The sequence below is a fragment of the Octopus sinensis genome, linkage group LG2 (genome assembly GCF_006345805.1).
Source record: "Octopus sinensis linkage group LG2, ASM634580v1, whole genome shotgun sequence".
Classification (NCBI taxonomy): Eukaryota; Metazoa; Mollusca; class Cephalopoda; order Octopoda; family Octopodidae; genus Octopus; species Octopus sinensis.
In genome coordinates this window covers 204,645,856-204,670,496 of record NC_042998.1, presented here as the reverse complement: position 1 = coordinate 204,670,496, position 24,641 = coordinate 204,645,856, and the positions used below count along the sequence as shown (strand labels likewise).

Here is a 24,641-nt window from a genome sequence, read left to right as displayed (position 1 = left end):
GATCAAAGAACTGGCAGAAAGGCGGCTTCAGATGGCGTAAACACAATGGCATCTACCTTGAATGCTCGGCTGCTTTTGTTGTAAGCGGATAAAGCAAAAAAGTTAGCAAAATATTGCAAAACTTTTTCTGCTTTACAAGTTGAATTTTTCAGACCAAAAATTCCACAGGAAATGCAGCAGAATTTGGAAAGATAGGGCCAATATTTGAATGTTTACACACTATGTTGACTTATTTGCTAAAAAATATGGTGTATAAAGGACTTGAAAGTTGTACTGACAAGATGATGGCAGACAGGTAAATACTTAGATAATTACAAACAGCATAGAGTTTTACAAAGGTATCAACCTCCACACACACACACACACACATTCACTTGATGAAATTAACTCTGTTACAAATATTGAGTATATTAATTATATCCTTTTACGTCTGCTTCCTGTGCTGGCATGGGTTAGATGGTTCATCACAGTTCAAGTCACTTGTTATAAGGAGCCACTGCCCCCATAAGCTGATGCCTGTGAGATTTGGCGTTGCTCCTACATCTGGATGCTCTTCCTAACACACCAGCCACTTTATTACTTGTTGTGGGTGCATATATTTGTGACACCAACACTTGAGAGGTTAAACAGTCCTCAGGCAGGCAGGGCTAAAAGGACCTCATAACCTCTGCTCCCAAAGCTGACCGACTTATATTGGAAAAAGGAGGGGGTAGGCTTGTACATCATCATCATCATCATTATCATCGTTTAATGTCTGTTTTCCATGCTGGCATGGGTTGGATGGCTTGACTGGGGTCTGGGAAGCCAGGAGGTTGCACCAGGCTCCAATCTGATCTGGCAGTGTTTCTACAGCTGGATGCCCTTCCTAATGCCAACCACTCTGAGAGTGTAGTGGGTGCACAGGGGCTGGAGGAAGCTGGCAACGACCACAATCAGTTGGCATTTTTTACATGCCACCAGCACAGAAGCCAGTCAAGGCAGTGCTGGCATCAGCCCCGTTTGGATGGTGCTTTTTATGTGCCACCAACACAGGGGCCAGAGGAGGCTGGCATCGGCCACGTTTGGATGGTGCTTTTTATGTGCCACCAACACAGGGGCCAGAGGAGGCTGGCATTGGCCCCGTTTGGATGGTGCTTTTTATGTGCCACCAACACAGGGGCCAGAGGAGGCTGGCATTGGCCCCGTTTGGATGGTGCTTTTTATGTGCCACCAACACAGGGATCACAGGAGGCTGGCATCGGCCACGTTTGGATGGTGCTTTTTATGTGCCACCAACACAGGGGCCAGAGGAGGCTGGCATTGGCCCCGTTTGGATGGTGCTTTTTATGTGCCACCAACACAGGGGCCAGAGGAGGCTGGCATTGGCCCCGTTTGGATGGTGCTTTTTATGTGCCACCAACACAGGGATCACAACTACAATTTCCATTTGATCTTGATTTTGATGTACTTGACCCAGTAGGTCTCCTCAAGCACAGCAGGTCACCCTATGATCCCAGGTACCTTTGAGTGGGCTGGGGTTGGTTATGCGACACTGGTGTAGGTTACAGCTGTGAACTCACTTTATTTGCCGGGTCTTCGCAGTCACAGCATATCTCCAGAGGTCTCGGTCTTTCACCATTGCCTCTGTGAAGCTGTGAAAAGAGAAGATACACACACACACACAAAGACACACACACAGACACACACAAAGACACACACACACACAGACACACACAAAGACACACACACAGACACACACACAGACACACACACACAGACACACACAAAGACACACACACGCACACACACAGACACACACACACAGACACACACACACAAAGACACACACACACAGACACACACACACACAGACACACACAAAGACACACACAGACACACACAAAGACACACACACACACACACACACAGACACACAAAGACACACACACACACACAAAGACACAGACACACACATACACAAAGACACACACACACACACACAAAGACACACACACACAGACACACACAGACACACACACACACACACACACACACACAGACACACACACACAGACACACACAGACACACACACAGAGACACAGACACACACAGACACATACACACACACACACAGACACACACACACAGACACAGACACATACATACACAAAGACACAGACACACACACGCTCTAACGATGAAATGCTGATGTCTGGTCGCCGTGACATTGGTTTCTCATTGATTTGTTATCGCCGTATCAGTCTTTGTTCACTTCATAATGGGGGAGTGGGGATGGGGGAGACTGCTCAGGAAATCACACACACACACGCTTACTTGCACACACACACACACACACACTGACAGTGAATGATTGACTAATGAATGAAGAATAAGCAAACAGAGAAACCTCCAAAGCTAGAAATAGCCACCGAATATTCCTCAAAATGAGTCCTGCTGTTTTAAAAAGAACACAATGGACAATGTAACTCCTGAAATACAAAAAGTTGGGATGGTCATGGTTGGAAAGCTTTGATTATGGGTCAACAGTATCAAGGATTACCTTGAGGTTAAACAATATGGAAGGTTAATGGAAAAGTCCATTTGTGAAGAGACATGGACAGAGTTCAGAGCCAAAGATGAGTGCCATCTTGGAATTGGTTGCAGGAATGTGTTGCACTGAAGGTCAACAGGACCATGACCAGAGGGGTTCCCCCCATGACCATTCTGATTTTCTCTAGGCTAATGTATCTACAACTACATCATTAAGCAATGCATCCTGCTTTTATACACTCATACACAATCACAGATATACACACATATATATATATATATATACAGTCACAGATATACACTTGCACATACACATACACACACTCTTGCAGGAACATCTAGCTGCTATTATTAGCAGGTTCTCGCAACCACATGATGTCACCTCTGTTGGCTCACAACGATGTAAAGAGACAGGAGGCAGACTGATGCAGAGTTTGGGCTAAAAAAAATAGGTAACTTTTTAACGGTGAAGACTTTTAACCATTTTCATATTTCTGAAGAGGAAACCATTTTAATGAGAAACAAAAGGAATGGAGTCCTGGATACAAAGACAGGATGGTCATGGCTGAAAAGCTTTTGACCCCACATTTGCAGGAATAATGTTTGTCTCTGAAACCCTCTTTCATGGGGCCAAAGAGATGATAGTCTGAAGGCGCTAAATCTGGTGAGTGTGAAGGTAGTGAAGAAGTGGCTCAAAGAACAGTCAACAGAATTTTATGGGGCAGGGATACATGCTCTCATTCGAAGGTGGAACATTGCTATTGAGAGAAACAGTGACTATGTTGAGAAGTAGGGATGTGATCCACAGAGGACCAGCTTCATTTTGATGTATGATACATGTTCTTGTATTGGTAATTACACCTGTCCTAAACAAAATGGCATTACTTTTTGACTCACCCTCATATATATATATCATCATCATTGTTTAACGTCCACTTTCCATGCTAGCATGGACTGAACGGTTCGACTGGGGTCTGGGAAGCCAGGAGGCTGCACCAGACTCCAGTCTGATCTGGCAGTGTTTCTACAGCTGGATGCCCTTCCTAATGCCAACCACTCCAAGAGTGTAGTGGGTGCTTTTTACGTGCCAGGCGAGGCTGGCATCGGCCACGATCGGTTGGTGTTTGAAACTTACAGAAAAACTTAAGATGAAGACAGGGGTATAAACAAACAGGTGTATTAGTTTAACGCTCAGGAAGGTGAGAAAGTCTTTAATATTTTGAGCCTACGCTCTTCAACAGAAAGGGACACGAGGAAATAAACAGAGGGAGAATATGTATGTATGAGTGTGTGTGTGTGTGTGTGTGTGTGTGTATGTGTGTGTGTGTGTGTGTGTGGTGTGTGTGTGTGTGTGTGTGTGTATGTGTGTGTGTATATGTGTGTGTGTGTATATGTGTGTATGTGTATTTGTATGTGTGTGTGTATGTGTATGTATGTGTGTGTGTATGTGTATGTGTGTGTGTATGTTTTCCTCTCAGACTCTCATGTAGTTTATTCCAGTGTTTGGTTATTGTTGCTACCCACAATATGCACAGCTGAGATATTCTCTTGTTTTGTTTTTTTGTTTTCATTCCTTCATTCCTCCAACCCACATTATTGCTAATATGTACTTTTGTAAACTAATTATTCAAATTGGTTCTTCAATATAAATTCCAAATCCTAATCGCTCTCAGTTCCAGTTTTTCTCCTTAATTCTTCATATAACTTCCAAATTGAAATCTCTGTAAAGCCTCACTATATCTTTCTTTCATGTTGGCTAAATATTTTCATGCTAATCTCTAAAATAATCCTTCCTTGTTTGTCATGTGCCTGCCCATTCCCACCATCCCCACCACTAATAACCAGAAATCTGGCTTCTCTCACTGGAAATCCCTTATCTCGCCTCTTCCCCTCTCTCTCCCCAGGACTAATCCAACCAGATAGCAGCCCACCAATGTAATCTAACATTGGCGTAATGATATTCATATTTACTTTTATTTCTATTTACATCTGCAGCACCAGAAATGCTTGTATTTACAAGAGGAACTCATAACACTTAGAGTTACAATGTTGCTAACACTTACTCCAGTAGGGGCAACAATCTTAACATGCTTGAAGGTTTGAATGATGATAGGTTAAAAGTGAGAACAACAGGTGTCGCATGTCAATCAAATGAACATGGAAACCTTTTCAGGCACTGAATAACATCTCTCCTTCCCATGTTTACTCCCACATCCCTCTCCCAGTTTTTAGAGATATGCTGCATACAAGAGATAAGGTGGAGAGGAACTTCAGCCAGGGTTCTCACAGGCAAGGCACATAGGTATAAAATCTTCTGGGACGGTATCAGTGATGGAGTAGGTGGTATAGGCATACTCCTTGCAGAGAAATGGATGGATAAAGTCATAGAGGTAGTCAGGGTGTACGATAGAGTACTTAAGCTTAGGCTAGTATAGCTACAATTATCTCTGCCTACACCCCACAAGCAGGCCTACCAAATGAACAGAAGGACCACTTTTATAATATCCTTCTACAGGCTACCTGCGATGTTAGTGTGCATGTTCAACAGGGTGTAAGCATCTTGAGAGAAAAGTTAGGCATAAGAGGAATCAGATGTGGTGTACAAGAGAGACAACTGCACTGATATGGTCATGTGATGCATATGGATAAGGACAGTTGTGTGAAGAAGTGCAGATCTCTAACTGCAGAGGGAACCTGTGGTAGAGGTAGATTCAGGAAGATATGGGACAAAGTGGTGAAGCATGATCTTCAAAATTTGAGCCTCATACAGGCAATGGCCAGTGGCTGAAACCTTTGGCGATGTGCTGCGCTTGAGAAGGAAACCCACCAAGCCAAGTGCAGCTGTGCTGGTGGCACGTAAAGAACATCTTTTGAATGTTGGGCCTGATGGAGGCAAAGTGGCTGAGTTCCTCTCGAGCATTGGGCTTCACATAGGCAAAGTGGTTAAGACTTTTGACATTATGTCATGCTTGAGAAGAAGACTCATCAGGCTGAACAAAATTGCAATCATGGAAGATACCTGTGTCATGCAAATTGGCACCTGTGCTGGTGGAATGTAAGTAAGCCCCGGAGACCTGCAAATGGCGCCTGTACAGGTGGCACATAAACGCACCCATCACACTCTCAGAGTGGTTGGCATTAGGAAGGGCATCTAGCCGTAGAAAACCATTCCAAGTCAGACTGGAGTCTGGTGCAGCCTTCTAGCATGCCAGCTCAGTCAAACCTTCCAACCCATACTAGCATAGACAATGGATGGATGTATGATGATGGTGTGTGTATGTGTGTATATGTAGATATATATATGTAAATATAGTAGTATGAAAAAAGGAGAATTTCAATTACCCCCACATGGTGAGTTGTAATGCAAAAAATATATAAAATGAAAGAAGGAAAATGCACACAGTTTACATGCTTTTAATATATTTTTTAATACATTGTATAAGTGAAAGAGTATTGTTAGTCGACTGGTTTCGCTTTTGCCAATCATGACATTGAAATTATTGTAAGGTTATGTTTTTAAGAAGATTTTAGTCCATGTTATGTGTGGAGAAGTTTGTGAATGAATGAATCAACAAGTAGAAAAATGTAAGGGGAGGTAGCAGTTGATCATTATTACTCAGGACAGGGGAGGTCATTGCTCATTTTTGGGGGAGGGGGTAATAAATATACAAAAACTCAAAAGCTAGAGCAGTGAGATGAAATATTTAAAGCAATGTGTATGTGAACATAAATTAAAATATATACTGAGATCAACATTCACTGTAAACAGTGGGAAGGAACACTGTCAAATTGATGGCTGTTTCATTAGCTTCTGGTGCTGAGTTGAAATGTTATTGAGGCTTTGTTGTTGTTTAGCCCTAGGCCAGCTCTCATCCAGCACAACTAGCAGCAAATTGTTCCAGCCATGATTACCTCATCTTACCTTCAGACAATATATTCAATACTACATTATACAGTGACCCTTTTTTTAATTATTATTACGGTCAAAATAGGAGTTGAGGGAATCATCATCATCGTTAAACGTCCGCTTTCCATGCTAGCATGGGTTGGACGATTTTAACTGAGGGCTGGCGAACCAGATGGCCGCACCAGGCTCCAATCTTGATCGGGCTGAGTTTCTACAGCTGGATGCCCTTCCTAACGCCAACCACTCCGAGAGTGTAGTGTGTGCTTTTTACGTGCCACCGGCACGGGGGCCAGTCAGGCGGTACTGGCAATGACCTCGCTCAAATCTTTTTACACATGCCACCGGCACAGATGCCAGTAAGGTGACGGTAACGATCACGCTCAAATGGTACCCTTTTATGTGCCATCGGCACGGAGCCAGTTGGCTGTTCTGGCAACGATCACACTCGAATGGTGCTCTTGGCACCCTATTAGCACGGGCCCAACTGCCAGTAAGGTGATGCTGGTAACAATTACGTTCGAATGGTGCCCTTTTACGTGCCACCAGCACGGAAGCCAGTTGGCTGCTCTGGCAAATGCCTCAAAATTACTGACCCCACCCCTATCTAATAGTTAGGGTAGGGCCTATCTGCTGAGTGGAAAGAGGGACTGGTTATAGGAAATTTCACCATAAACATTTTTGCTGTAAGAAATTTTGTATGAAAAGACATCTTCAAATATTTTAATGTTTTATACTTAATGTTGCCAATTCAATGCTTTATAAAACCTTTGAGGATTTATCAAGGCTAAAGCATATTTAATTTCGTTTTTGGATTTGGTTTGCAAGATTCTTTATGTGAGTTTGTGTGTTGAAGCATATTCTATTGTGTCTGGAGAGAGTCATTTTCTTTTTCTGCCTTATAGTGTAACACACTCACCGGTAAAATTTCCACTAATTTCTTATTTCTATTTTCCTCAAATTTTCAATAATCATGTCTACTGAAAAGGTTGCAAGATGCAGCGAAAATTTTAGGAAAATAAAAATAAGAAATAAGTGGAAATTTTACCGGTGAGTGTGTTACATAATAAGGCACAAAAAGAAAATTACTCTCCCTAGACACAACAGAATATTATTTAATGTTTTTATAAAACCTTTTATTTTTTCACTCTTTTACTTGTTTCAGTCATTTGACTGCGGCCATGCTGGAGCATCACCTTTAGTCAAACAAATCAACCACAAGACTTATTCTTTGTAACACAGTTCTATATTTAAGTGGTTAAGAGCATGGGCTACCAACCCCAAGATTCTGAGTTCGATTCCAAGCAGTGACCTGAATAATAACAACAATAATAATAATGGTAAAAAAGATGGGCTACAGCAAATATTCTGCTCAATACCACAGATTTGCTTGTCAGTTGTTTGACCTTAACCAGTTGAGCATGTCCCTTAGTGGCTGACGATATGTGCATCTCTGATCACGAGCAGAAGTAGTGGGGGAGCATCATAGCCGTGTGTTGAAAGGAATTCTTGGAGGTTTGGATAATTCACCTTTGGAAACATGGGTGTTTCGTTCAACATCCTCAAACAATCCTAATTCAGGGACCTCATGAGCGGGATGGGTTACTCGATCAGAAGAAAATTCTAACTGGGCCCCACTTGCAAGGTCATGTGCTGTTTATCTTGATATGAGATCACCATGTTGCGCACATATGGTTGTGATGCATGTGCCTAGTGTACCCTTATCAGATGGGTAGTCTTGATGGGTATACTGGGCTTCGTATATTTTACCTCAGTGTCACTTTGATGGCATGAACTGCTCTCTCACTCAATAATAATAACAACAATAATAATAATAATGATATTAAAAAATACCTTAGGAATGAGAACCCAGGTTCGAAATTTCTCTAAGGCACTTGATGAAGGCTGGAGAGTATATCAGATGAGGACAAATATCTGTCAAATGTAAATAATTATTTTTAGTAAGCCTTGTACTTAGTCTATTGGTCTCTTTTGCCAAACCACTAAGTTATGAGGACATAAACACGCCAACTTTGTTTGTTAAGTGATGGTGGTGGGGGACAATCACACACGAATATATATACATATCTATGTATACAATGGGCTTCTTTCAGTTTCTGTCTACCAAACCCACTCACAAGGCTTTGGTCGGCCTGATGTTATAGTAGAAGACACTTGCCCAAGGTGCCATGCAGTGGGAATGAACCTGGAACCATGTGGTTGGGAAGTAAGCTTTTTACACCCCCTCTTGATGTCACACATTTGACCAATGGCCTCTGTTCCTTTCAGAAACCAGGAAACAGTGCTGTGGTCAGCACAGTTTGTTGTTTTTTTTTTTTTGGCGAATTAGACTTACAGTGAATAGTCCGGACATGAGAGGGACTCAATCTTCCCCCTCTGTCTAGTGGGGGTAGTGAGAGTAGAGGGTGGTTTGAGCAACTCCTTCTCCGACCTGCTTAATAGGGGTTCAACATATGCTAGCATGGGAAATGGATGTTAGAGGAAGACGATGATGATGATGAGAGAGTTACTCAAAGTTCCTTCATCAAGAAGTAATCCGAGTACAAAACCAGATACATATAATAATAATAATAATAATAATAATAATAATAATAATAATAATAATAATAATAATAATAATAATAATAATAATAATAAGACTAAAACAATACCTGTTGTCACAGGTGCCCTGAGAATGATAGCAAAAGGGGCTGATTGCTACCTAGCTCAGATACCAGGAAACCCCAAAATGGCAGAAATTCAAAAGATAGTTCTCATGGGAACTGCTCATATCCTACGCAAAATACTTTCTATGTAATCTCAAGTTTTAAAACAAACAATTTTTGTATGGTTCTTTTTAGACATTCACTAGTACAACACTATGTACAAAACCAAATATATGGCACCCTAGGCATAACACCAACATGAACTTCCAACCTGCTGTCTCTTGAGGTCTCTGGGTGAGACTTGGAGCCAACTTGTACAAATGCAAAGCAAAGGTCAAACATAGAATAATATTAACAATAATAATGGCTCCAGGCTTTGGAACAAGACCAGCATTTTGAGGGGAGGGGAATAGTCAATACCTTCATCCCCCAGCTCATGACTGGTACGTATTTCATCAACTCTAAAAGGATAAAAGGCAAAGATGACTTTGAGAGGATTTCAACTCAGAGTGTAAAGAACTGGAATGACTGCTATAAGGCATTTTTCCAATGCTTAACCCTTTCATTACCAACCCGGCTGAAACCGCCTCTGGCTCTGTAGTACAAATGTCTTGTTTTCTTAAGTTCTGAATTAAAATTTTCCACCAAACTTTAGTCACAATTTACATTACTAACACTAGCTTAATGGTAACTAAGTTATTTTTCTAAATTCTTTATTATATCTAAAATAATTGAAAGAAACACAGAGCATCTCAAAATAAATATGGTAATGAAAGGGTTAAGCAATTCTCTCAGCCAACCACTGCCTCACTACATTAAATATGAAATCATTAACTTAACTATTGTGTTTTGTTGTGGATGGTGTCACTAAGTAAATTCTTCACTTAAAATATTTCAGCAGTAGTTCTCTCTCTCTCTCTCTCTCTCTCTCTCTTCTCTCTCTCTCTCTTTCCCTCTCAACTCAGATTGTTGTCATGTTCCACTCCCAGCTCTCTCCACAGGAAATATATATTGGACAGTCAAGAGAAAAATATAGAATGGGAACCAGCGTGTGTGTGTGTGTGTGTGTATATATATATATTTATATTCTTTTTGTTTTAGTCTTTTACTTGTTTCAGTCATTTGACTGTGGCCATGCTGGAGCACCGCCTTTCGTCGAGCAAATCAACCCCAGGACTTATTCTTTGTAAGCCTAGTACTTATTCTATCGGTCGCTTTTGCTGAACTGCTAGGCTACGGGGATGTAAACACACCAACATCAGTTGTCAAGCGATGGTGGGGGGACAAACACAGACACACACAAATATATACATATATATGTATACAATGGGCTTCTTTCAGTTTCTGTCTACCAAATCGACTCACAAGGCTTTGGTCAGTCCAAGGCTATAGTAGAAAACTAGTGGGACTGAACCTGGAACCATGTGGTTGGTAAGCAAGCTACTTACCACACAGCCACTCCTACGCCTATATATATATATATATATACATACACACACACAGATATATATAAACATACACACACACACAAATACATACATACACACACATATACATACATACATACATACACACATACACACACACATATATATTCATACACACACATATGTACATACACACATACATACATACATACACACACACACATATATATACATACACACACATATATACATACACACATACATACACACACACATAGATATATATAAACATACACACACACACAAATACATACATACATACATACACACATACACACACACACATATATATTCATACACACACATGTACATACACACATACATACATACACATACATACATACACACACATATATATACATACACACACATATATACATACACACATACATACACACACACAGATATATATAAACATACACACACACACAAATACATACATACACACACACACATATATATATACATACACACACATATATACATATATATATATATATAAACATACACACACACACATATATACATACACACATACATATATACATACACACATACATATATACACACACACATATATATACATACACACACAACACATACGAAATTAATTTGTGTAAAAACCAACAAGAAGACTTCTCCATGTGATGAGAATCTCCCACATGTATTATAAGCGCTACCAATAGTTTCACGTACACAAGTCCGTTCATCAGGTGCTGATTGAACTACGCAACCAAGAGGTTTACATTTAAATAGAGGACAGGTGTGAAACGTACCTAATGGAAGGTTCCGACAAAATGGGGTGAATGAATAATTAAAAAAACCCAAGAGAGAAAAACAGGCAATAACAAATCACCAAAGGCTTCAATTAGTGTCTTCTCCACTGACTCTGAGACAATACTCTCCTCCTTGGAATGCGAGCTGGACCCAACAAAAGTGCTGTCTTATTATTATTATCATAATCATTATTATTAAAATAAAAGGAGTGGCTGTGTGGTAAGTAGCTTGCTTACCAACCACATGGTTCCGGGTTCAGTCCCACTGCGTGACACCTTGGGCAAGTGTCTTCTGCTATAGCGTCGGGCCGACCAAAGCCTTGTGAGTGGATTTGGTAGGCGGAAACTGAAAGAAGCCTGTCGTATATATGTATATATATGTATATGTGTGTGCGTGTGTGTTTGTGTGTCTGTGTTTGTCCCCCTAGCATTGCTTGACAACCAATGCTGGTGTGTTTATGTCCCCATTACTTAGCGGTTCGGCAAAAGAGACCGATAGAATAAGTACTGGGCTTACAAAAGAATAAGTCCCGGAGTCGATTTGCTCGACTAAAGGCGGTGCTCCAGCATGGCCACAGTCAAATGACTGAAACAAGTAAAAGAGTAAAAGAGTATTACTATTATTTTAGTAGTGTGTCTTTCTGTGGTGTGACACCAGAGAAAGACAGACTGCACTAAAGAGGACAGGAAGAGACACTAAGTGATGGAGAATTGATGAGGAGGTCAGAGTAAGGACTGTAAATATAGGAAAAAATAATAATAAAGTTGAAGTGATGACTGAGTGTGTTTAATTGGCGTTTGGATCAGAGGTTCTCAACCAATTCTACATTAATCTGAAGAGTTATTCCTCAACTTTGGTGGAGCACAAATTCATTATTCTTTAGTAAGAATATACTGTTGACAGTGACTTTGAAGTCTCTGCCAGTTAAGTCATCGTCAAATGATGGCTTAACTGGCCTTCGGAGTCACTGTCAAAGTTCTTGTTTAAGAATAACAAAGAAATAAACACACACGTGTGTGTGTGTGTGTGTGTGTGTGTGTGTGTGTGTGTGTGTGTGCATCTTTTGCTTCAATCATTGGACTGAGGCCATTCTGGAGCACCAATTGAAGGGTTTTAATTGAACGAATCAACCCCAGTATTTCTTTGAAAGTTTGGTACTTATTCCATTACTTTCTTTTACTGAACAGCTAAATTACAGGGGACATAAACAAACCAACACCAGCTGTAAAACAGACAAACAAAAACACACAAACATATATACATGACAGGCTTCTTTCAGTTTCCATCTACAAAATTCACTCCCAAGGCTTTGATTGGCCCATGGTCATAGTAGAGAGATTGAACTCAAAGCCATGTGGTTGGGGAAGCGAACTTCTAAATCACATGGCCGTGTGTGTGTGTCCGTCATACAAGCAGTGTCGTTCATTTCTGATATTCTACAAGAACCTGTCTGGCTATGAGGAAATATTGTCTTGCTGGGAAAACAGGCGAGGGTTGGTGACAGGGAGAGCATCCAGCCATAGAAAATCTGCCTGAATCAGGTCTGAACACTGAGCATGGAAAAGTGGATGTTGAAATAATGAAGATGGGACTAGTCTGCTCATTAAAAATTTAATTAGGAAATTCATCATCATCACCATCATCGTTTAACATCTCCGTTTTCCATGCTAGCATGGGTTGGACAGGTTGACTGGGGTCTGGGAAGCCAGGAGGCTGCACCAGGCTCCAGTCTGATCTGGCAGAGTTTCTACAGCTGGATGCCCTTCCAACCACTCCTTGAGTGTAGTGGGTGCTTTTTACATGCCACTGGCACAAGTGACAGGGGAGGCTGGCAACCGCCATGATCAGTTGGTGCTTTTTACGTACCACCGGCACGGAAGCCAGTCAAGGCGGCGCTGGCATCGGCCACGTATGAATGGTGCATTTTACGTGCCACCGGCAATTGTTTAATTAAAAAGTAATCTTTATTTCCAACATAACCTGGATGCCTCATTAGAGCACTGAATCCTGCATTATTAGTTAGACTGAGAGAGTCTCTCTCTTATAGGCACTTGGTGCATGTTAAGTTGGATACAAAGATTACCTTTTGACACTAATAATACATCTGTTGCGAATGATGTTTAATTAAAGATAATGTTTGATTAAAGATAATGTTGTTAAGTGACAAAATAAGATCAAAGACTGAGGTTGGAAGAATCCAGGCATTTACGGTAAAAATACAAACAAAATTTCAAAGTCTAAGAATAATAAATGAGAAACAGACTCCATTCCTACTAAGTCGCATTTCATCCAAAATTCTAAGAAAAATTCTTAAAATATCAATGAACCGCAGAAATATATTATTCCAATTAAGACTATAGTACAAATAGACCAATTAGGAAATAGTAAAAAGTTATAACTACAAAGACTCGGGAAGAGAAAGAAGGGGTTTGTGTTTGGAAGTTGCACAGGATCCATAAAAACTACAGATTCTTGGGGAAACTGATTTTCTCAAATGCCCCAGAGGCTCTTTAAAGGTAGTGGATAATTTCTGCTACCTAGGTGACCAAATTAGCTGTGGGGGAGGAAGCACAAAAAGTGTAATTGCTAGAATAAGAAAAGAATGGAGAGAATTCAGAGAGCTTTTACCTCTGTTGGCAACGAAAGGTCTTTCTCTCTGAGTGAAAGGAAGGCAGTATGATGCATGTAAATGAACAGCAATGCTACATGGTAGGGAGACATGGGCCCCGAATTTAGATGACATACAAAGGATAGACAGGAATGAAGCTGGTATGCTCCACTGGATGTGCAATGTAAGTGTACATGTGCAACAGAGCATTGGTGCATTGAGGGGAAAGTTAGGCAGAAGAGGGATTAGATGCAGTGTGCAAGAGAGGAGGCTGTGCTGGTTGTGGGTGGATGTGGACAGTTGCATAGAGAAGTACCAGTCACTTATAGTGGATGGACCTTGTGGAAGAGGGAGGAGACCCAGGAAGACATAGGAGGAAGTATTGAAGGCTAATCTCAAGACATTGAGCCTTACAAAGGAGATGACTAAGGACCGAGATACCTGGCGCCTTGCTGTACTCAAGAAGACCCGTACTCCACAGCAGAAATGTTAAGGCTGCCCCACCCCTTGGGGAAGAGGATTGGCCCACAAGAGTCCTGTTTCAGTTCCACATAAAAGCACCCAGAACACTCTGTAAAGCGGTTGGTGTTAAGAAGGGCATCCAGCCGTAGAACCCAAGCCAAATTGGACTGGGGCCTGGTGCAGCTCTCCAGTGGGCCAGCTCTGGTCAAACTGTCCAACCCATGCCAGCATGGAAAACGGATGCTAAATGATGATGAGGAACTGGGGTATCGTTATCTACCCAGCTCAAGCCTTTGTATCACCTCACCTGTTCTCACCAACCCCAATGTCACTCGAGGGCAAGTCTCAACACATCTCTGCCATCATCCCTCTCATTATCACTATCTCCAGCTCACTCATTTCTTTTCCAAGTGGGGAATCCATGTATCTACAACAAAACACCTATCTCTGTCCCCTCTTAAATCACCCAACTGGTACAAATCCACACCACCCCTTAATACTACCCTCCCACTCCCAGTTGAATGATCTTTATCTTGCAAGGCACTTGGTGATTCTGTTGGAGTTGGTGTCACATACAAAGCACTGGTGCTAGGTCCACGTAAAAAGCATTGGGGCTGGTTCCACGTAAACAGCCACTCAGTACACTCTGTATAGTAGTTGGTGTCAGGAAGGGAATCCATCTGTAGGAACCATGCCAAAACAGACAAATGAAACCTGATGCATCTCTTGGCTTTGCCTGTTCCTATCCAAGCTGTGCAACCCATGTTAGCATGGAAGATGGACATATGATAATGATGATGATGATGATGAGGGCAATACTGGAATGTTGGATCAGTAGAGCACCAAACATAAACCTTTGTGGTATTTAGTTAAGGTCCTTTATGTGGGTGTCCTGGTTTTTGGCTTCCGTCTCTTCATTGAGATGGAACCAGTCTCCACACAAGTGGCAAGATTCCTTTGTTAGAATTTAGACAACTTACAGTAAGGCCATCATTTAGTGTTTGTTTTACCATGCTGGCATACGTTGGATGGTTTGATCCCATTTGGTGAGCAGCAGAGCCGTGTCAGGTCCCAGCATCAGCTTTGGCAGGGGTTTTATGAGGAGATGCCCAGTGGGTAGGGTGCTGCATTCAAGACTGCTATATTATGGGTTCAATTCCTGGACTGGGTGGTGCACTGTAATCCTTAAGTAAAATACTTCATTTCAAGTTGCTCCTGTAAATGGGTAACCTTGTGAAGGGCCAGCCTTGTGAAGGGTCAGCCTTCTGATTAGGGGCAATGTCAGCCTACACTTGTCTAGTCAGTGGGGTGATATCGCCGAGGTCAACTTTGCCTTTCATCCTTTCGGGGTTGATAAATTAAGTACCAGTTGCATACTGGGGTCGATCCAATCGACTGGCCCCTCCCCCAAAACCTTGGGTCTTGTGCCTAGAGTAGAAAAGGACATCATTTGAAAGCTAAAAATGATGCAGAGCGCATTGTGACCAGTGATGTATAACAAACATCCAATGGTTTGGTCAATATGTGATACTATCATATATATGGATGTGTGTGTGGTATATATGAATGTGTATAAGCGCATATATGTGTGTGTGTGTGTGTGTGTGTGTGTGCGTGCGGGTGTTTCTGTGTCCATATACTAAGCCAATATATACCAGTGGTTAGATGTTAGCCATGTTTTCCATATTTTTTTAAAGTTTCATTAATGACTTCTAGCTCTAATTATATAATTAGTTATGTTGTCACTGAAATTATTATGTAGGCAGTCATCTACATTAACCAAGTGATCCAATAACCATATAATTGTGTGTATGTGTGTGTGTGTGTGTGTGTGTGTGTGTGTGTGTGTGTGTATGACAGCATATGGTGTGTAGGCTGTTGTGTTTAATGGACAAAGAATGGAAGAGCGAAACCTGATGCTGTGTCACGAATCAATAAAATTTAATGAGAAAATAAGCAAAAACATGGAGGAGACAACTGCTCTGAAGGACACACAGACACAGAAGGAAGAAAAAATGCAACATGTTAAAGATTCCCATGCGAACAATTTCAGAGAAATGAAGTGAAAAGGCTCCCACTGGGAATTGTGTCAGGGGCTCTGCACAATGGAACTTGCTTTATGATGGGAGATCAGAACAAGAATTTAAACTGAATGAGGGCTTTTACTCTTTTTAACTCTAAATTAAGGGGCATTGTCCCTAATTATTTTCGTGAGTCTGAGATCATTAAAACTTAGTGCAATTACTGTTCCATCTAATGTGTTGTTGGTTAATATTTGCAGAAAAGACATAAGCAAGGAGAAGATTTCAGAGGGATGACCTTTAGTGGGGAGAAAGGACTGGGCATAATGGTTAATGTAGGGCAGGAAGATAGTTGGATGCACCATGAACAATGGGGTAGAAAGATGGGTTGGTCAGGACTAAGTTGAGTGGAAAAGGTGACAGCCGAGCGGCTGTGAGGAACAGAGGCCATTACAGTAGTGGTAGAAAAGACAAGGAGAGGAGACATCATGCCAATGGTCCACAGAGTGGCATATCTAATCATGATAGATGGTCAATCAGTCAACAAGTGGCCCTTCTTTGGATGTGCTTCAAGACATCTGTGTGTACGTAGGAGCAGCATCACCTCAGAAATGGGAGTGGTACTTGTTGAGTGTCAGAAGCTGTTGGGGGGACTGAAGTATTTTTTGTCTCTTCTGAAGAGAAGGAGTGGGTTTTGTGATGGGATTCTGTGGTTGTACTTTTGCCAGAAAAGAACTTCAGTGATAGAGAGAACTTGGTGAGTGCCACACGTTTAATGGGAGACATGTTTTCTTGATGTGAGTGGAGCTTGAGTTTGTTTTTACTATTAAAACGAGTAAAGTTTGAATGTGTGTGAGTGAGTACAAAGTACCCAGTACACTCTGTAAAGTGGTTGGCATAAGGAAATGCATAGAAACCATAGAACCATGCCAAAATAGACAGCTGGAGCCTGGAATAACCCTCTGGTTTGCCAGCTCCCATCAAACTGACAAACCCATACCAGCATGGAAGACAGACATTGATGATGATACACACACACACACACACATTGTTGGGTAACAACCTGGTGAAGAAGTACTCAATACAGATATAGAGTGCTGTCATTTATTTAAGCCAGTTCAATAACAGAGTTGGAAGAAGTGTCAGAGTGATTGGTTTGTGATATTTGTTCTGGTTCTCTCCACTTTGAGTTCAAATCTCAATGAGCTCAAGTTTGCCTTTCACCCTTCCAGGGTGTCATTTGATAAAGTACATGTCTGACACTTCATTTCTCTCTCTCTCTTTGGTCAGACCTGGGAGGGGGGAGGGGCCCCTGTAAGCATTAAGAAAAATACCTAAACTAGGTCACAATAACACTTCTATGATTCCATCAAGAAGTTGAAGGACCAAGGTATAAAAACAATAATCAGTATTTTATGAAATACTTCAAACCCCTCAGTTTGGGGTTCAAATCAAATTAATGTTCATTTAACTTTCTGTCCCATGGAACGATTAAACAAACAAACCTATATAATTATTTAAAATATTAAAAATAAAATCGTTTGGATCAGAGGTTCTCAACCATTTCTTCGGATCCCTATTTCACTCTGGCGGATCCTCGTAACCATTCCATGGTTTTTAAAAACACTATTATATTTTTATAATTAAATATTAGAAATTATATTAAAAAAACTTGTTAAAATATTTTGTATATTGTTGAAATATATCAAATTCCTCGTACATAAATTTTACAACAATTCTGAGATGGACCCTAGTTGAGAACTGCTGGTTTAGATTGTTGCATTAAAAGACGGTCCGGGGTTTCATAAGAACAACTACAGACGACTGAGTCTAAATTCCTGTCCTATTATTAAGGTCGGCGTAATAAAACACGACTAGGTTTAAATACCAAACTTTGATAATTTCACCAATAGACAGGTATCATTTGTAACTAGTATTTTCATTCTACGGTGAAGATATTTCCATATTTAGTGGGACACCACCTCTCGATACTAAAGAGAAACTGGGCCACAACTCTATAAAGAAGTTACTGTAAACAGATAAAGACCAGACTGCTCTCTCTCTCTCGCTGCTCCGCCACCGGGTTTCGTATTTAGGACGATAAGAAAGCAATGGCTATTGATGGATGAAAACACAGATCCTGGTCAGGAAATTGCTGAATAAACATGACGTAGTTATGGATATAGGTCAATTGTAATTATGAGACTTATTTCGTGAGAACTCAGACGGGCTGAGAGAATACCTGACGAAGAAGGGGGAAAGGGTCAGCAACTTGGCAACTGTTTCGTTCTGGGAAGGAATTTTTCAGCTTAAAAATTTATTTTCTTTTACATCTTTCCCCCACCCCAGTTCTGTGTCCATTTCCGATATAAATGTTTCATTAAAGCACCTGTCTCGTGAGACGGGTGTCTCTCGAAAAAAATACCTTAATATAACAACACCTAACCTTAGCAAACACAAAGAAAAAGGTGCTATGCTAGAAATAGCAATCAAATATCCTTAAATCATAGCGTAAAATCTATAAATGAAGAAGAACATCTAGTAACGAAGTTCTAGTACAAAAACATGTATGAGAGGGAGGCAGGATGATCATGATTGGAACGCCTGCTTATGAAGTTCTTAATGATACACACAAAAATGTATTTCTTTTTATGAAATTAACTTAATTTTTTAAAAATTATTTAAAATTCCCCACAAATGGTTTAAATAGAGTTTTAACGGAAAGATTTGGAAGAATTAAATGAAAGTTCTCCGGTAATTTTCTTCCATGTAAATAAATGTTTGTTAATTGAAAGATTTGCCAGCAGAATCTTATAAAATGACAACGTTCTTATCTAAAAGATGTAATGTTTATATGTTATATAGGAAAAGAAAAACTGTATTCAATATATAAAGATGTGTTGGCGAGGGCAGGGGTCGTTTTATGAGGAAGCTCGATGCGATTGCTTTGACTTTCTGTGGAAACGGTAAAGGCTACCGAGAACTTGGGGAGGATCTTTCCATTTCAGGGTTGGAACACCCGAACCTGTTCTACCCGCCACTCACGTTTCGTTGGCAACTGCAGTGAATGCCGGGCTCACCCCACAATATCAAATGCGCGTGAGCATCTATATACACGCACACATACACTAACATAGTTGCGTGTGTGTGTATATATATATATATATATATTTCTTTACTACCCACAAGGGTCTAAACACAGATGGGACAAACAAGGATAGACAAAGGGATTAAGTCGATTACATCGACCCCAGTGAGTAACTGGTACTTAATTTATCGACCCCGAAAGGATGAAAGGCAAAGTCGACCTCGGCGGAATTTTAACTCGGAATTTGTGGGTAGTAAAGAAATATATATATTATATATATATATATAATATATATTATATATATATATATAATATATATATATATATGTGTGTGTGTGTGTGTGTGTGTATTAATCTGTACCTGTAGGTGTACGTGTATGTATATGTTTGTGTTCGTGTAACGCGTAATTGGCAAACAATATTATCAAAGGAAGGCATCGCTACACAATTAACAGAACAAATATATAAATTGTGGTGGAGGTGACGAGAGATGTTAGAAGGTGAAATAATTAAAAAGCAGACAGGTAACTACGCAAAATTTCAAGCTCGACGCCAAAGGCCAGAATGCTCCAAGTTATTCTTGCTATAATGAAAACCTTATCCAGAGTGACACACAGACAGACAGACAGATGCCGTGTGGTCTTGATAACCACAACATATTATTGTTAGCAATAGTCCCTGGTTGCATATTAACAAGTTGTCAAATGTATAGGGACCTACCCAAGCTCACACCTCCTGCACACACAGAGAGATTGAGAGAGGGGTGGGGCAATCACCCGAAAATGTACAGAATAAACAGCCAAGCAATATCACACAAAATCCTGCATTTCCAAAACCCCATTCCATTCCTGTTTACATTATCAGAAATATCCTAATATTATTTACCACTTGGTGAGGCGACAAACTGGCAGAATCGTCAGCATGCCGGATAAAACGTTTAGCAGTATTTCGTCCGTCTTTACGTTCCGTGTTCATATTTCGCTGAGGTCGAATTTGATATTCATCCTTTAGGGGTCGATAAAGTAAGTACCGGTTGAACATTGGGTTGATGTGATCGACTTATCCCAATCCCCTAAAATTGCTGGCCTTGTACCAAAACTCGAAACCGATATTAATTACTACTTAATAAATGAGATATTAACAAGATTGTCAACAGCACGCACTTGTTCTGTTGGACAGAGACGTTTGATGGTGAGATTTGTTTATATTTAACCACAAATACGACAGACCAGTTCCTAAGACCCTTCTAAAAGCGGTTCAGCAAGATTTTTTTTTTTTTGTATATTGATGGCTAAATTGACCAACGTGAGGAGATTTGGTTGTTGTATCGAACAATTTGAGCGAACACTTAAGGGTTCCCTCGTTGGGTTAGTGCCTTCAAGTTTTAACATGAAATGTACCGAAGTACAAGGAGCTCATACAAATGTTGGAGTTTGTCAACAAAAGGAGTACTCAATGCTTGATGTAGAGTATTGTTGGTTTAAATATTTTTCTTGCGATTCGACTTTTAAATCTGACGATAGCAGTGACATGAAACCCAGACGCCAAGAATTACACACAAACAGATATATATACATACATGTATACTATACGCACACATTATTGTGATTATATATATATATATATAAACGCCAATTACATTTTTTTTACGCCATTATTTGCGTTATGAAATACGCTTTTGTCTCCTTTGAAGCTGTCAGAGATATTCCTGGTTTGGATGTCTGAAAATTCAACCCTTAACTACCAAAAACAATATTCCAACACCAAAACAATTCACAGCCTCTTCCTTAGAATTTATGAAGACTTCAAAGAATTTAACGACAATGGAATAGACACAGAGAGGTGACATCTTGATGGGATCGATAAATAAGCACTTGACACACGCAAGACTGCTTTATCTTCACCGACCTCCCTTTCAAATATGCCGACTTGTGCGTCAATGTAAGGCAATCGATATTTTGGAGCTTAAAATAAAAACAGATTTTTTTGTTTTTTGTAGTTGTTGACACGGATCTCTTCAAGAATAGTATTTGTTCGTGCAGTGCAACCGTCCCAGACTCTCGGCATTCTATTGAAATGACCAACAACTGGAACAAGTGCGCGCGTGCGAGTGTGTGTGTGTGTGTCCAGGGTGCGGAAAAAATGTCCCCCCCCCTATTTCACATTGGCATTGATGAATCTAGGAATCTCTTTCGTCGTACCCTCAATATATTTATATATTTATAGATATGATGAAACAAAGTAAAATAAAACTCATATTTTCCGCTACCATTCGTGTGAAAAGGAACGCTTTTGTCGCATACACACACACACAATATATATATATATATATATATATATATATATATATATATATATATACACACATTTTTTTTTAATAGAAAGGTGGAAAACAAATCTCCTTAATTGTAATTTGTTAATGAATAACATTTTTCTGTTATTATTATTATTATTTTTGTAACTTTCGTCCTTACATGTTTTATTTGATTTTTGTTAGCCCTTGTGGCCAATAAACGGGAATTAATTATTATTATTCCATGGGATAACTTTTCCAGCATTGATTATATCCATATATTTCTACTAATTTTGTTTTCCCTCGGCTTTGCGTAATAAAATCTTTCTCAACACACGAAATAGCTGAGTGATTTTGTGTAAAAAGAAAAAAGAAAAACTCTTCCATCACACAACAGAAATAAAATTCTTCCGGTGGAAAAGTTTCCAAAATAACAGGTATCTTTCGAGGTATCTTTCGATGTCGAAAAATCGCCGAAAATTACCACGGAATAATTTTAGCGAGAGTGTTTTTAAAATATTTAATTTATTTTAGGTTCTTAAGCGTGTCTCTTGAACATTGAATATATGATTAAGGGCTTTTCCCTAGTTTGTGAGAATTGTCAGAATTCTATATCCACAAAATTAAATCGATTTATGATGTAATATAAGTGCAAATTACCAAGAAAAAAACCCCTCAAAAAACGCATTATATACTTTTTATAACTGGTTCTAAAATGAAAATATATATATATATATATATATATATATATATATTACATATATATATATTGTCATTAATCCTTAAGTAAAATATTGAGGATGATCAAGTTTACGTATTTAAAATGCAAAGAAAGAGGAATCGGCCGAGATGCATTTCGCCCTTAATTCCATTTAAACTCATTGATTGCTAAAATAATAACCGAAATGATTAAAGAGAGAGAAAAAGGCGACTTACTTGTGTTGAGGAATATAAACGGTTGAGGTGTGTGTGTTGTTGTTCCGAAGGTATTTAATGTGAAAGCGAAAGCTGCGGCTGGAACTAAATATTTGTTGTTTGGTTAAAGGTACTCGGCAATAAAAAGGGCGGCGACTGTGGCGGGAGGCGGCGGAGGCGGTGGCGAAAGTGCTGTAATCCAACTCAATTAAGGTCGGTGGAGAATGAATTAGGTGACGTCATGCATTTCGACGTATTACGTCCCCAGAAAGTGAGTAGAATCAATAACGGAGAGAGAGAGTGTGAGAATGGAAACGAGAGAGAGAGAGAGAGAGAGAGAGAGAGTGAGAGAGAGTCGAAGTTAGAAAGAGTAATAGAGAGAGAGGGAATCAGAGAGACAGTTAAAGAAACAGAAAGAGAAGGAGGGAGACAGAGAGACAAGAGAGTGAGAGACAAAAAGAGGAATAATAGAAAGAGTGTGGATACGTAGCTGTATATATGTATGTGTGTAATGTAGTGTATGTGTATGTTTGTGTGTGTGTGCGTATGTATGTGTGCATGTATGTGTGTGTATGTATGTGTGTGTGTGTATATATATATATATATATATAATGTATGTATGTATGTATGTATTATGTATGTGTGTACGTATGTATGTAATGTATGTGTGTATGTATATATATATATATATATATATATATATATATATATATATATATATATATATATATATATATATATAATATATATATATATAATGTATGTATGTATGCATGTAGTATGTATAGGCATACCTACACAAGTGTGCCCTACTGACTTTGTTTCTTCATATCTTTCAGAAAAAGGGATAATTTCTAATGAAACTTTAAATTTCTTCTCCGTGAGTGGGGAGAAGAGTTTTGGGAAATTGACACGAGTCGGCTTTGCTTCCCCATAACCTCCTTTTTACAAGTACATTTCAGACGGTACGGCGAGCTGGCAGAGACGTTAGCACGCCGGACGAAATGCCTAGCGGTATTTCGTCTGCCGTTACGTTCTGAGTTCAAATTCCGCCGAGGTCGACTTTGCCTTTCATCCTTTCGGGGTCGATAAATTAAGTAATCGACTTAATACCTATGTCTGTCCTTGTTTGTCCCCTCTGTGTTTAGCCCCTTGTGGGTAATAAAGAAATAGGTACAGTTTACAATTATATCGGAATTTAATACGATACAAAAAAAGTGGGGGGTATCCATACATACGGCTACGCATCACATACATCTACAAAATGAAACTAGAGGTTTCGAAAAAAAAAAAATGTTGTGATGTGTATCCGTATTTATGTGCATGTGTGTGTGTGTGCTCACTTTTTTTCTTTTCTCATCAACTTTTGATTAAATTGTAATTGACACTACCTGAAAAGTACCTGCATTCTTTTGCTTAATGTGTGTGTGTGTGTGTGTGCGCGCGCAGGCATGCGTCCATGTGCGTGTGTGTGTGTGTGTGTGACAGAAAGAGAGAGAGAGAGAGAGAGTAATGAAATCAGGTGTGTCTAAAAAGAATAAGAAATCCATTTACTTCATAACCGTGAGGTCCCGATTCGATTACACCGTGGGCCAAATGTCTTTACCAGTCGCTTGAGTTGACTGAAGCCTTTTCGGCAAAACTAGATTAATGGGGGCCGTGTGGAATCGCATCGGATGGACTGGTTTTTTTTTACTTGTTGAGTTTGAGGGGAAGGGAAATGTTGATGGGATCTTGCAGACCCTACGTAACCAGTGGAGCTTGATGTCGTTAAGATTCCAGGTAAATTGTTGTGGGTCAAGAGCTGCAGGAGAGACATGAGCATGGAATAGATTCTGGTGGGATTAGGTTTTGAGGCAGAAGGATTGAACCTAACGATTGATGTGAGAG

The 24,641-nt window shown here is 39.9% G+C and overlaps 1 protein-coding gene across 3 annotated transcripts in view; it reads right to left on the bottom strand.

The window, feature by feature from the left end:
- The window catches only part of LOC115229772 (lipopolysaccharide-induced tumor necrosis factor-alpha factor homolog), a 63,187-nt gene extending 40,179 nt beyond the window's left edge, over nt 1-23,008 (bottom strand). For 2 of the 3 annotated variants that reach the window (XM_036500696.1, XM_029800071.2), the window contains exon 1: nt 22,773-23,008. The gene's annotated coding sequence lies outside the window, so the exon portion shown is untranslated. The remainder of the gene's footprint in view (nt 1-22,772) is intronic. The other variant, XM_029800077.2, reaches the window with a different exon arrangement.
- Nucleotides 23,009-24,641: the final 1,633 nt, after the last annotated feature.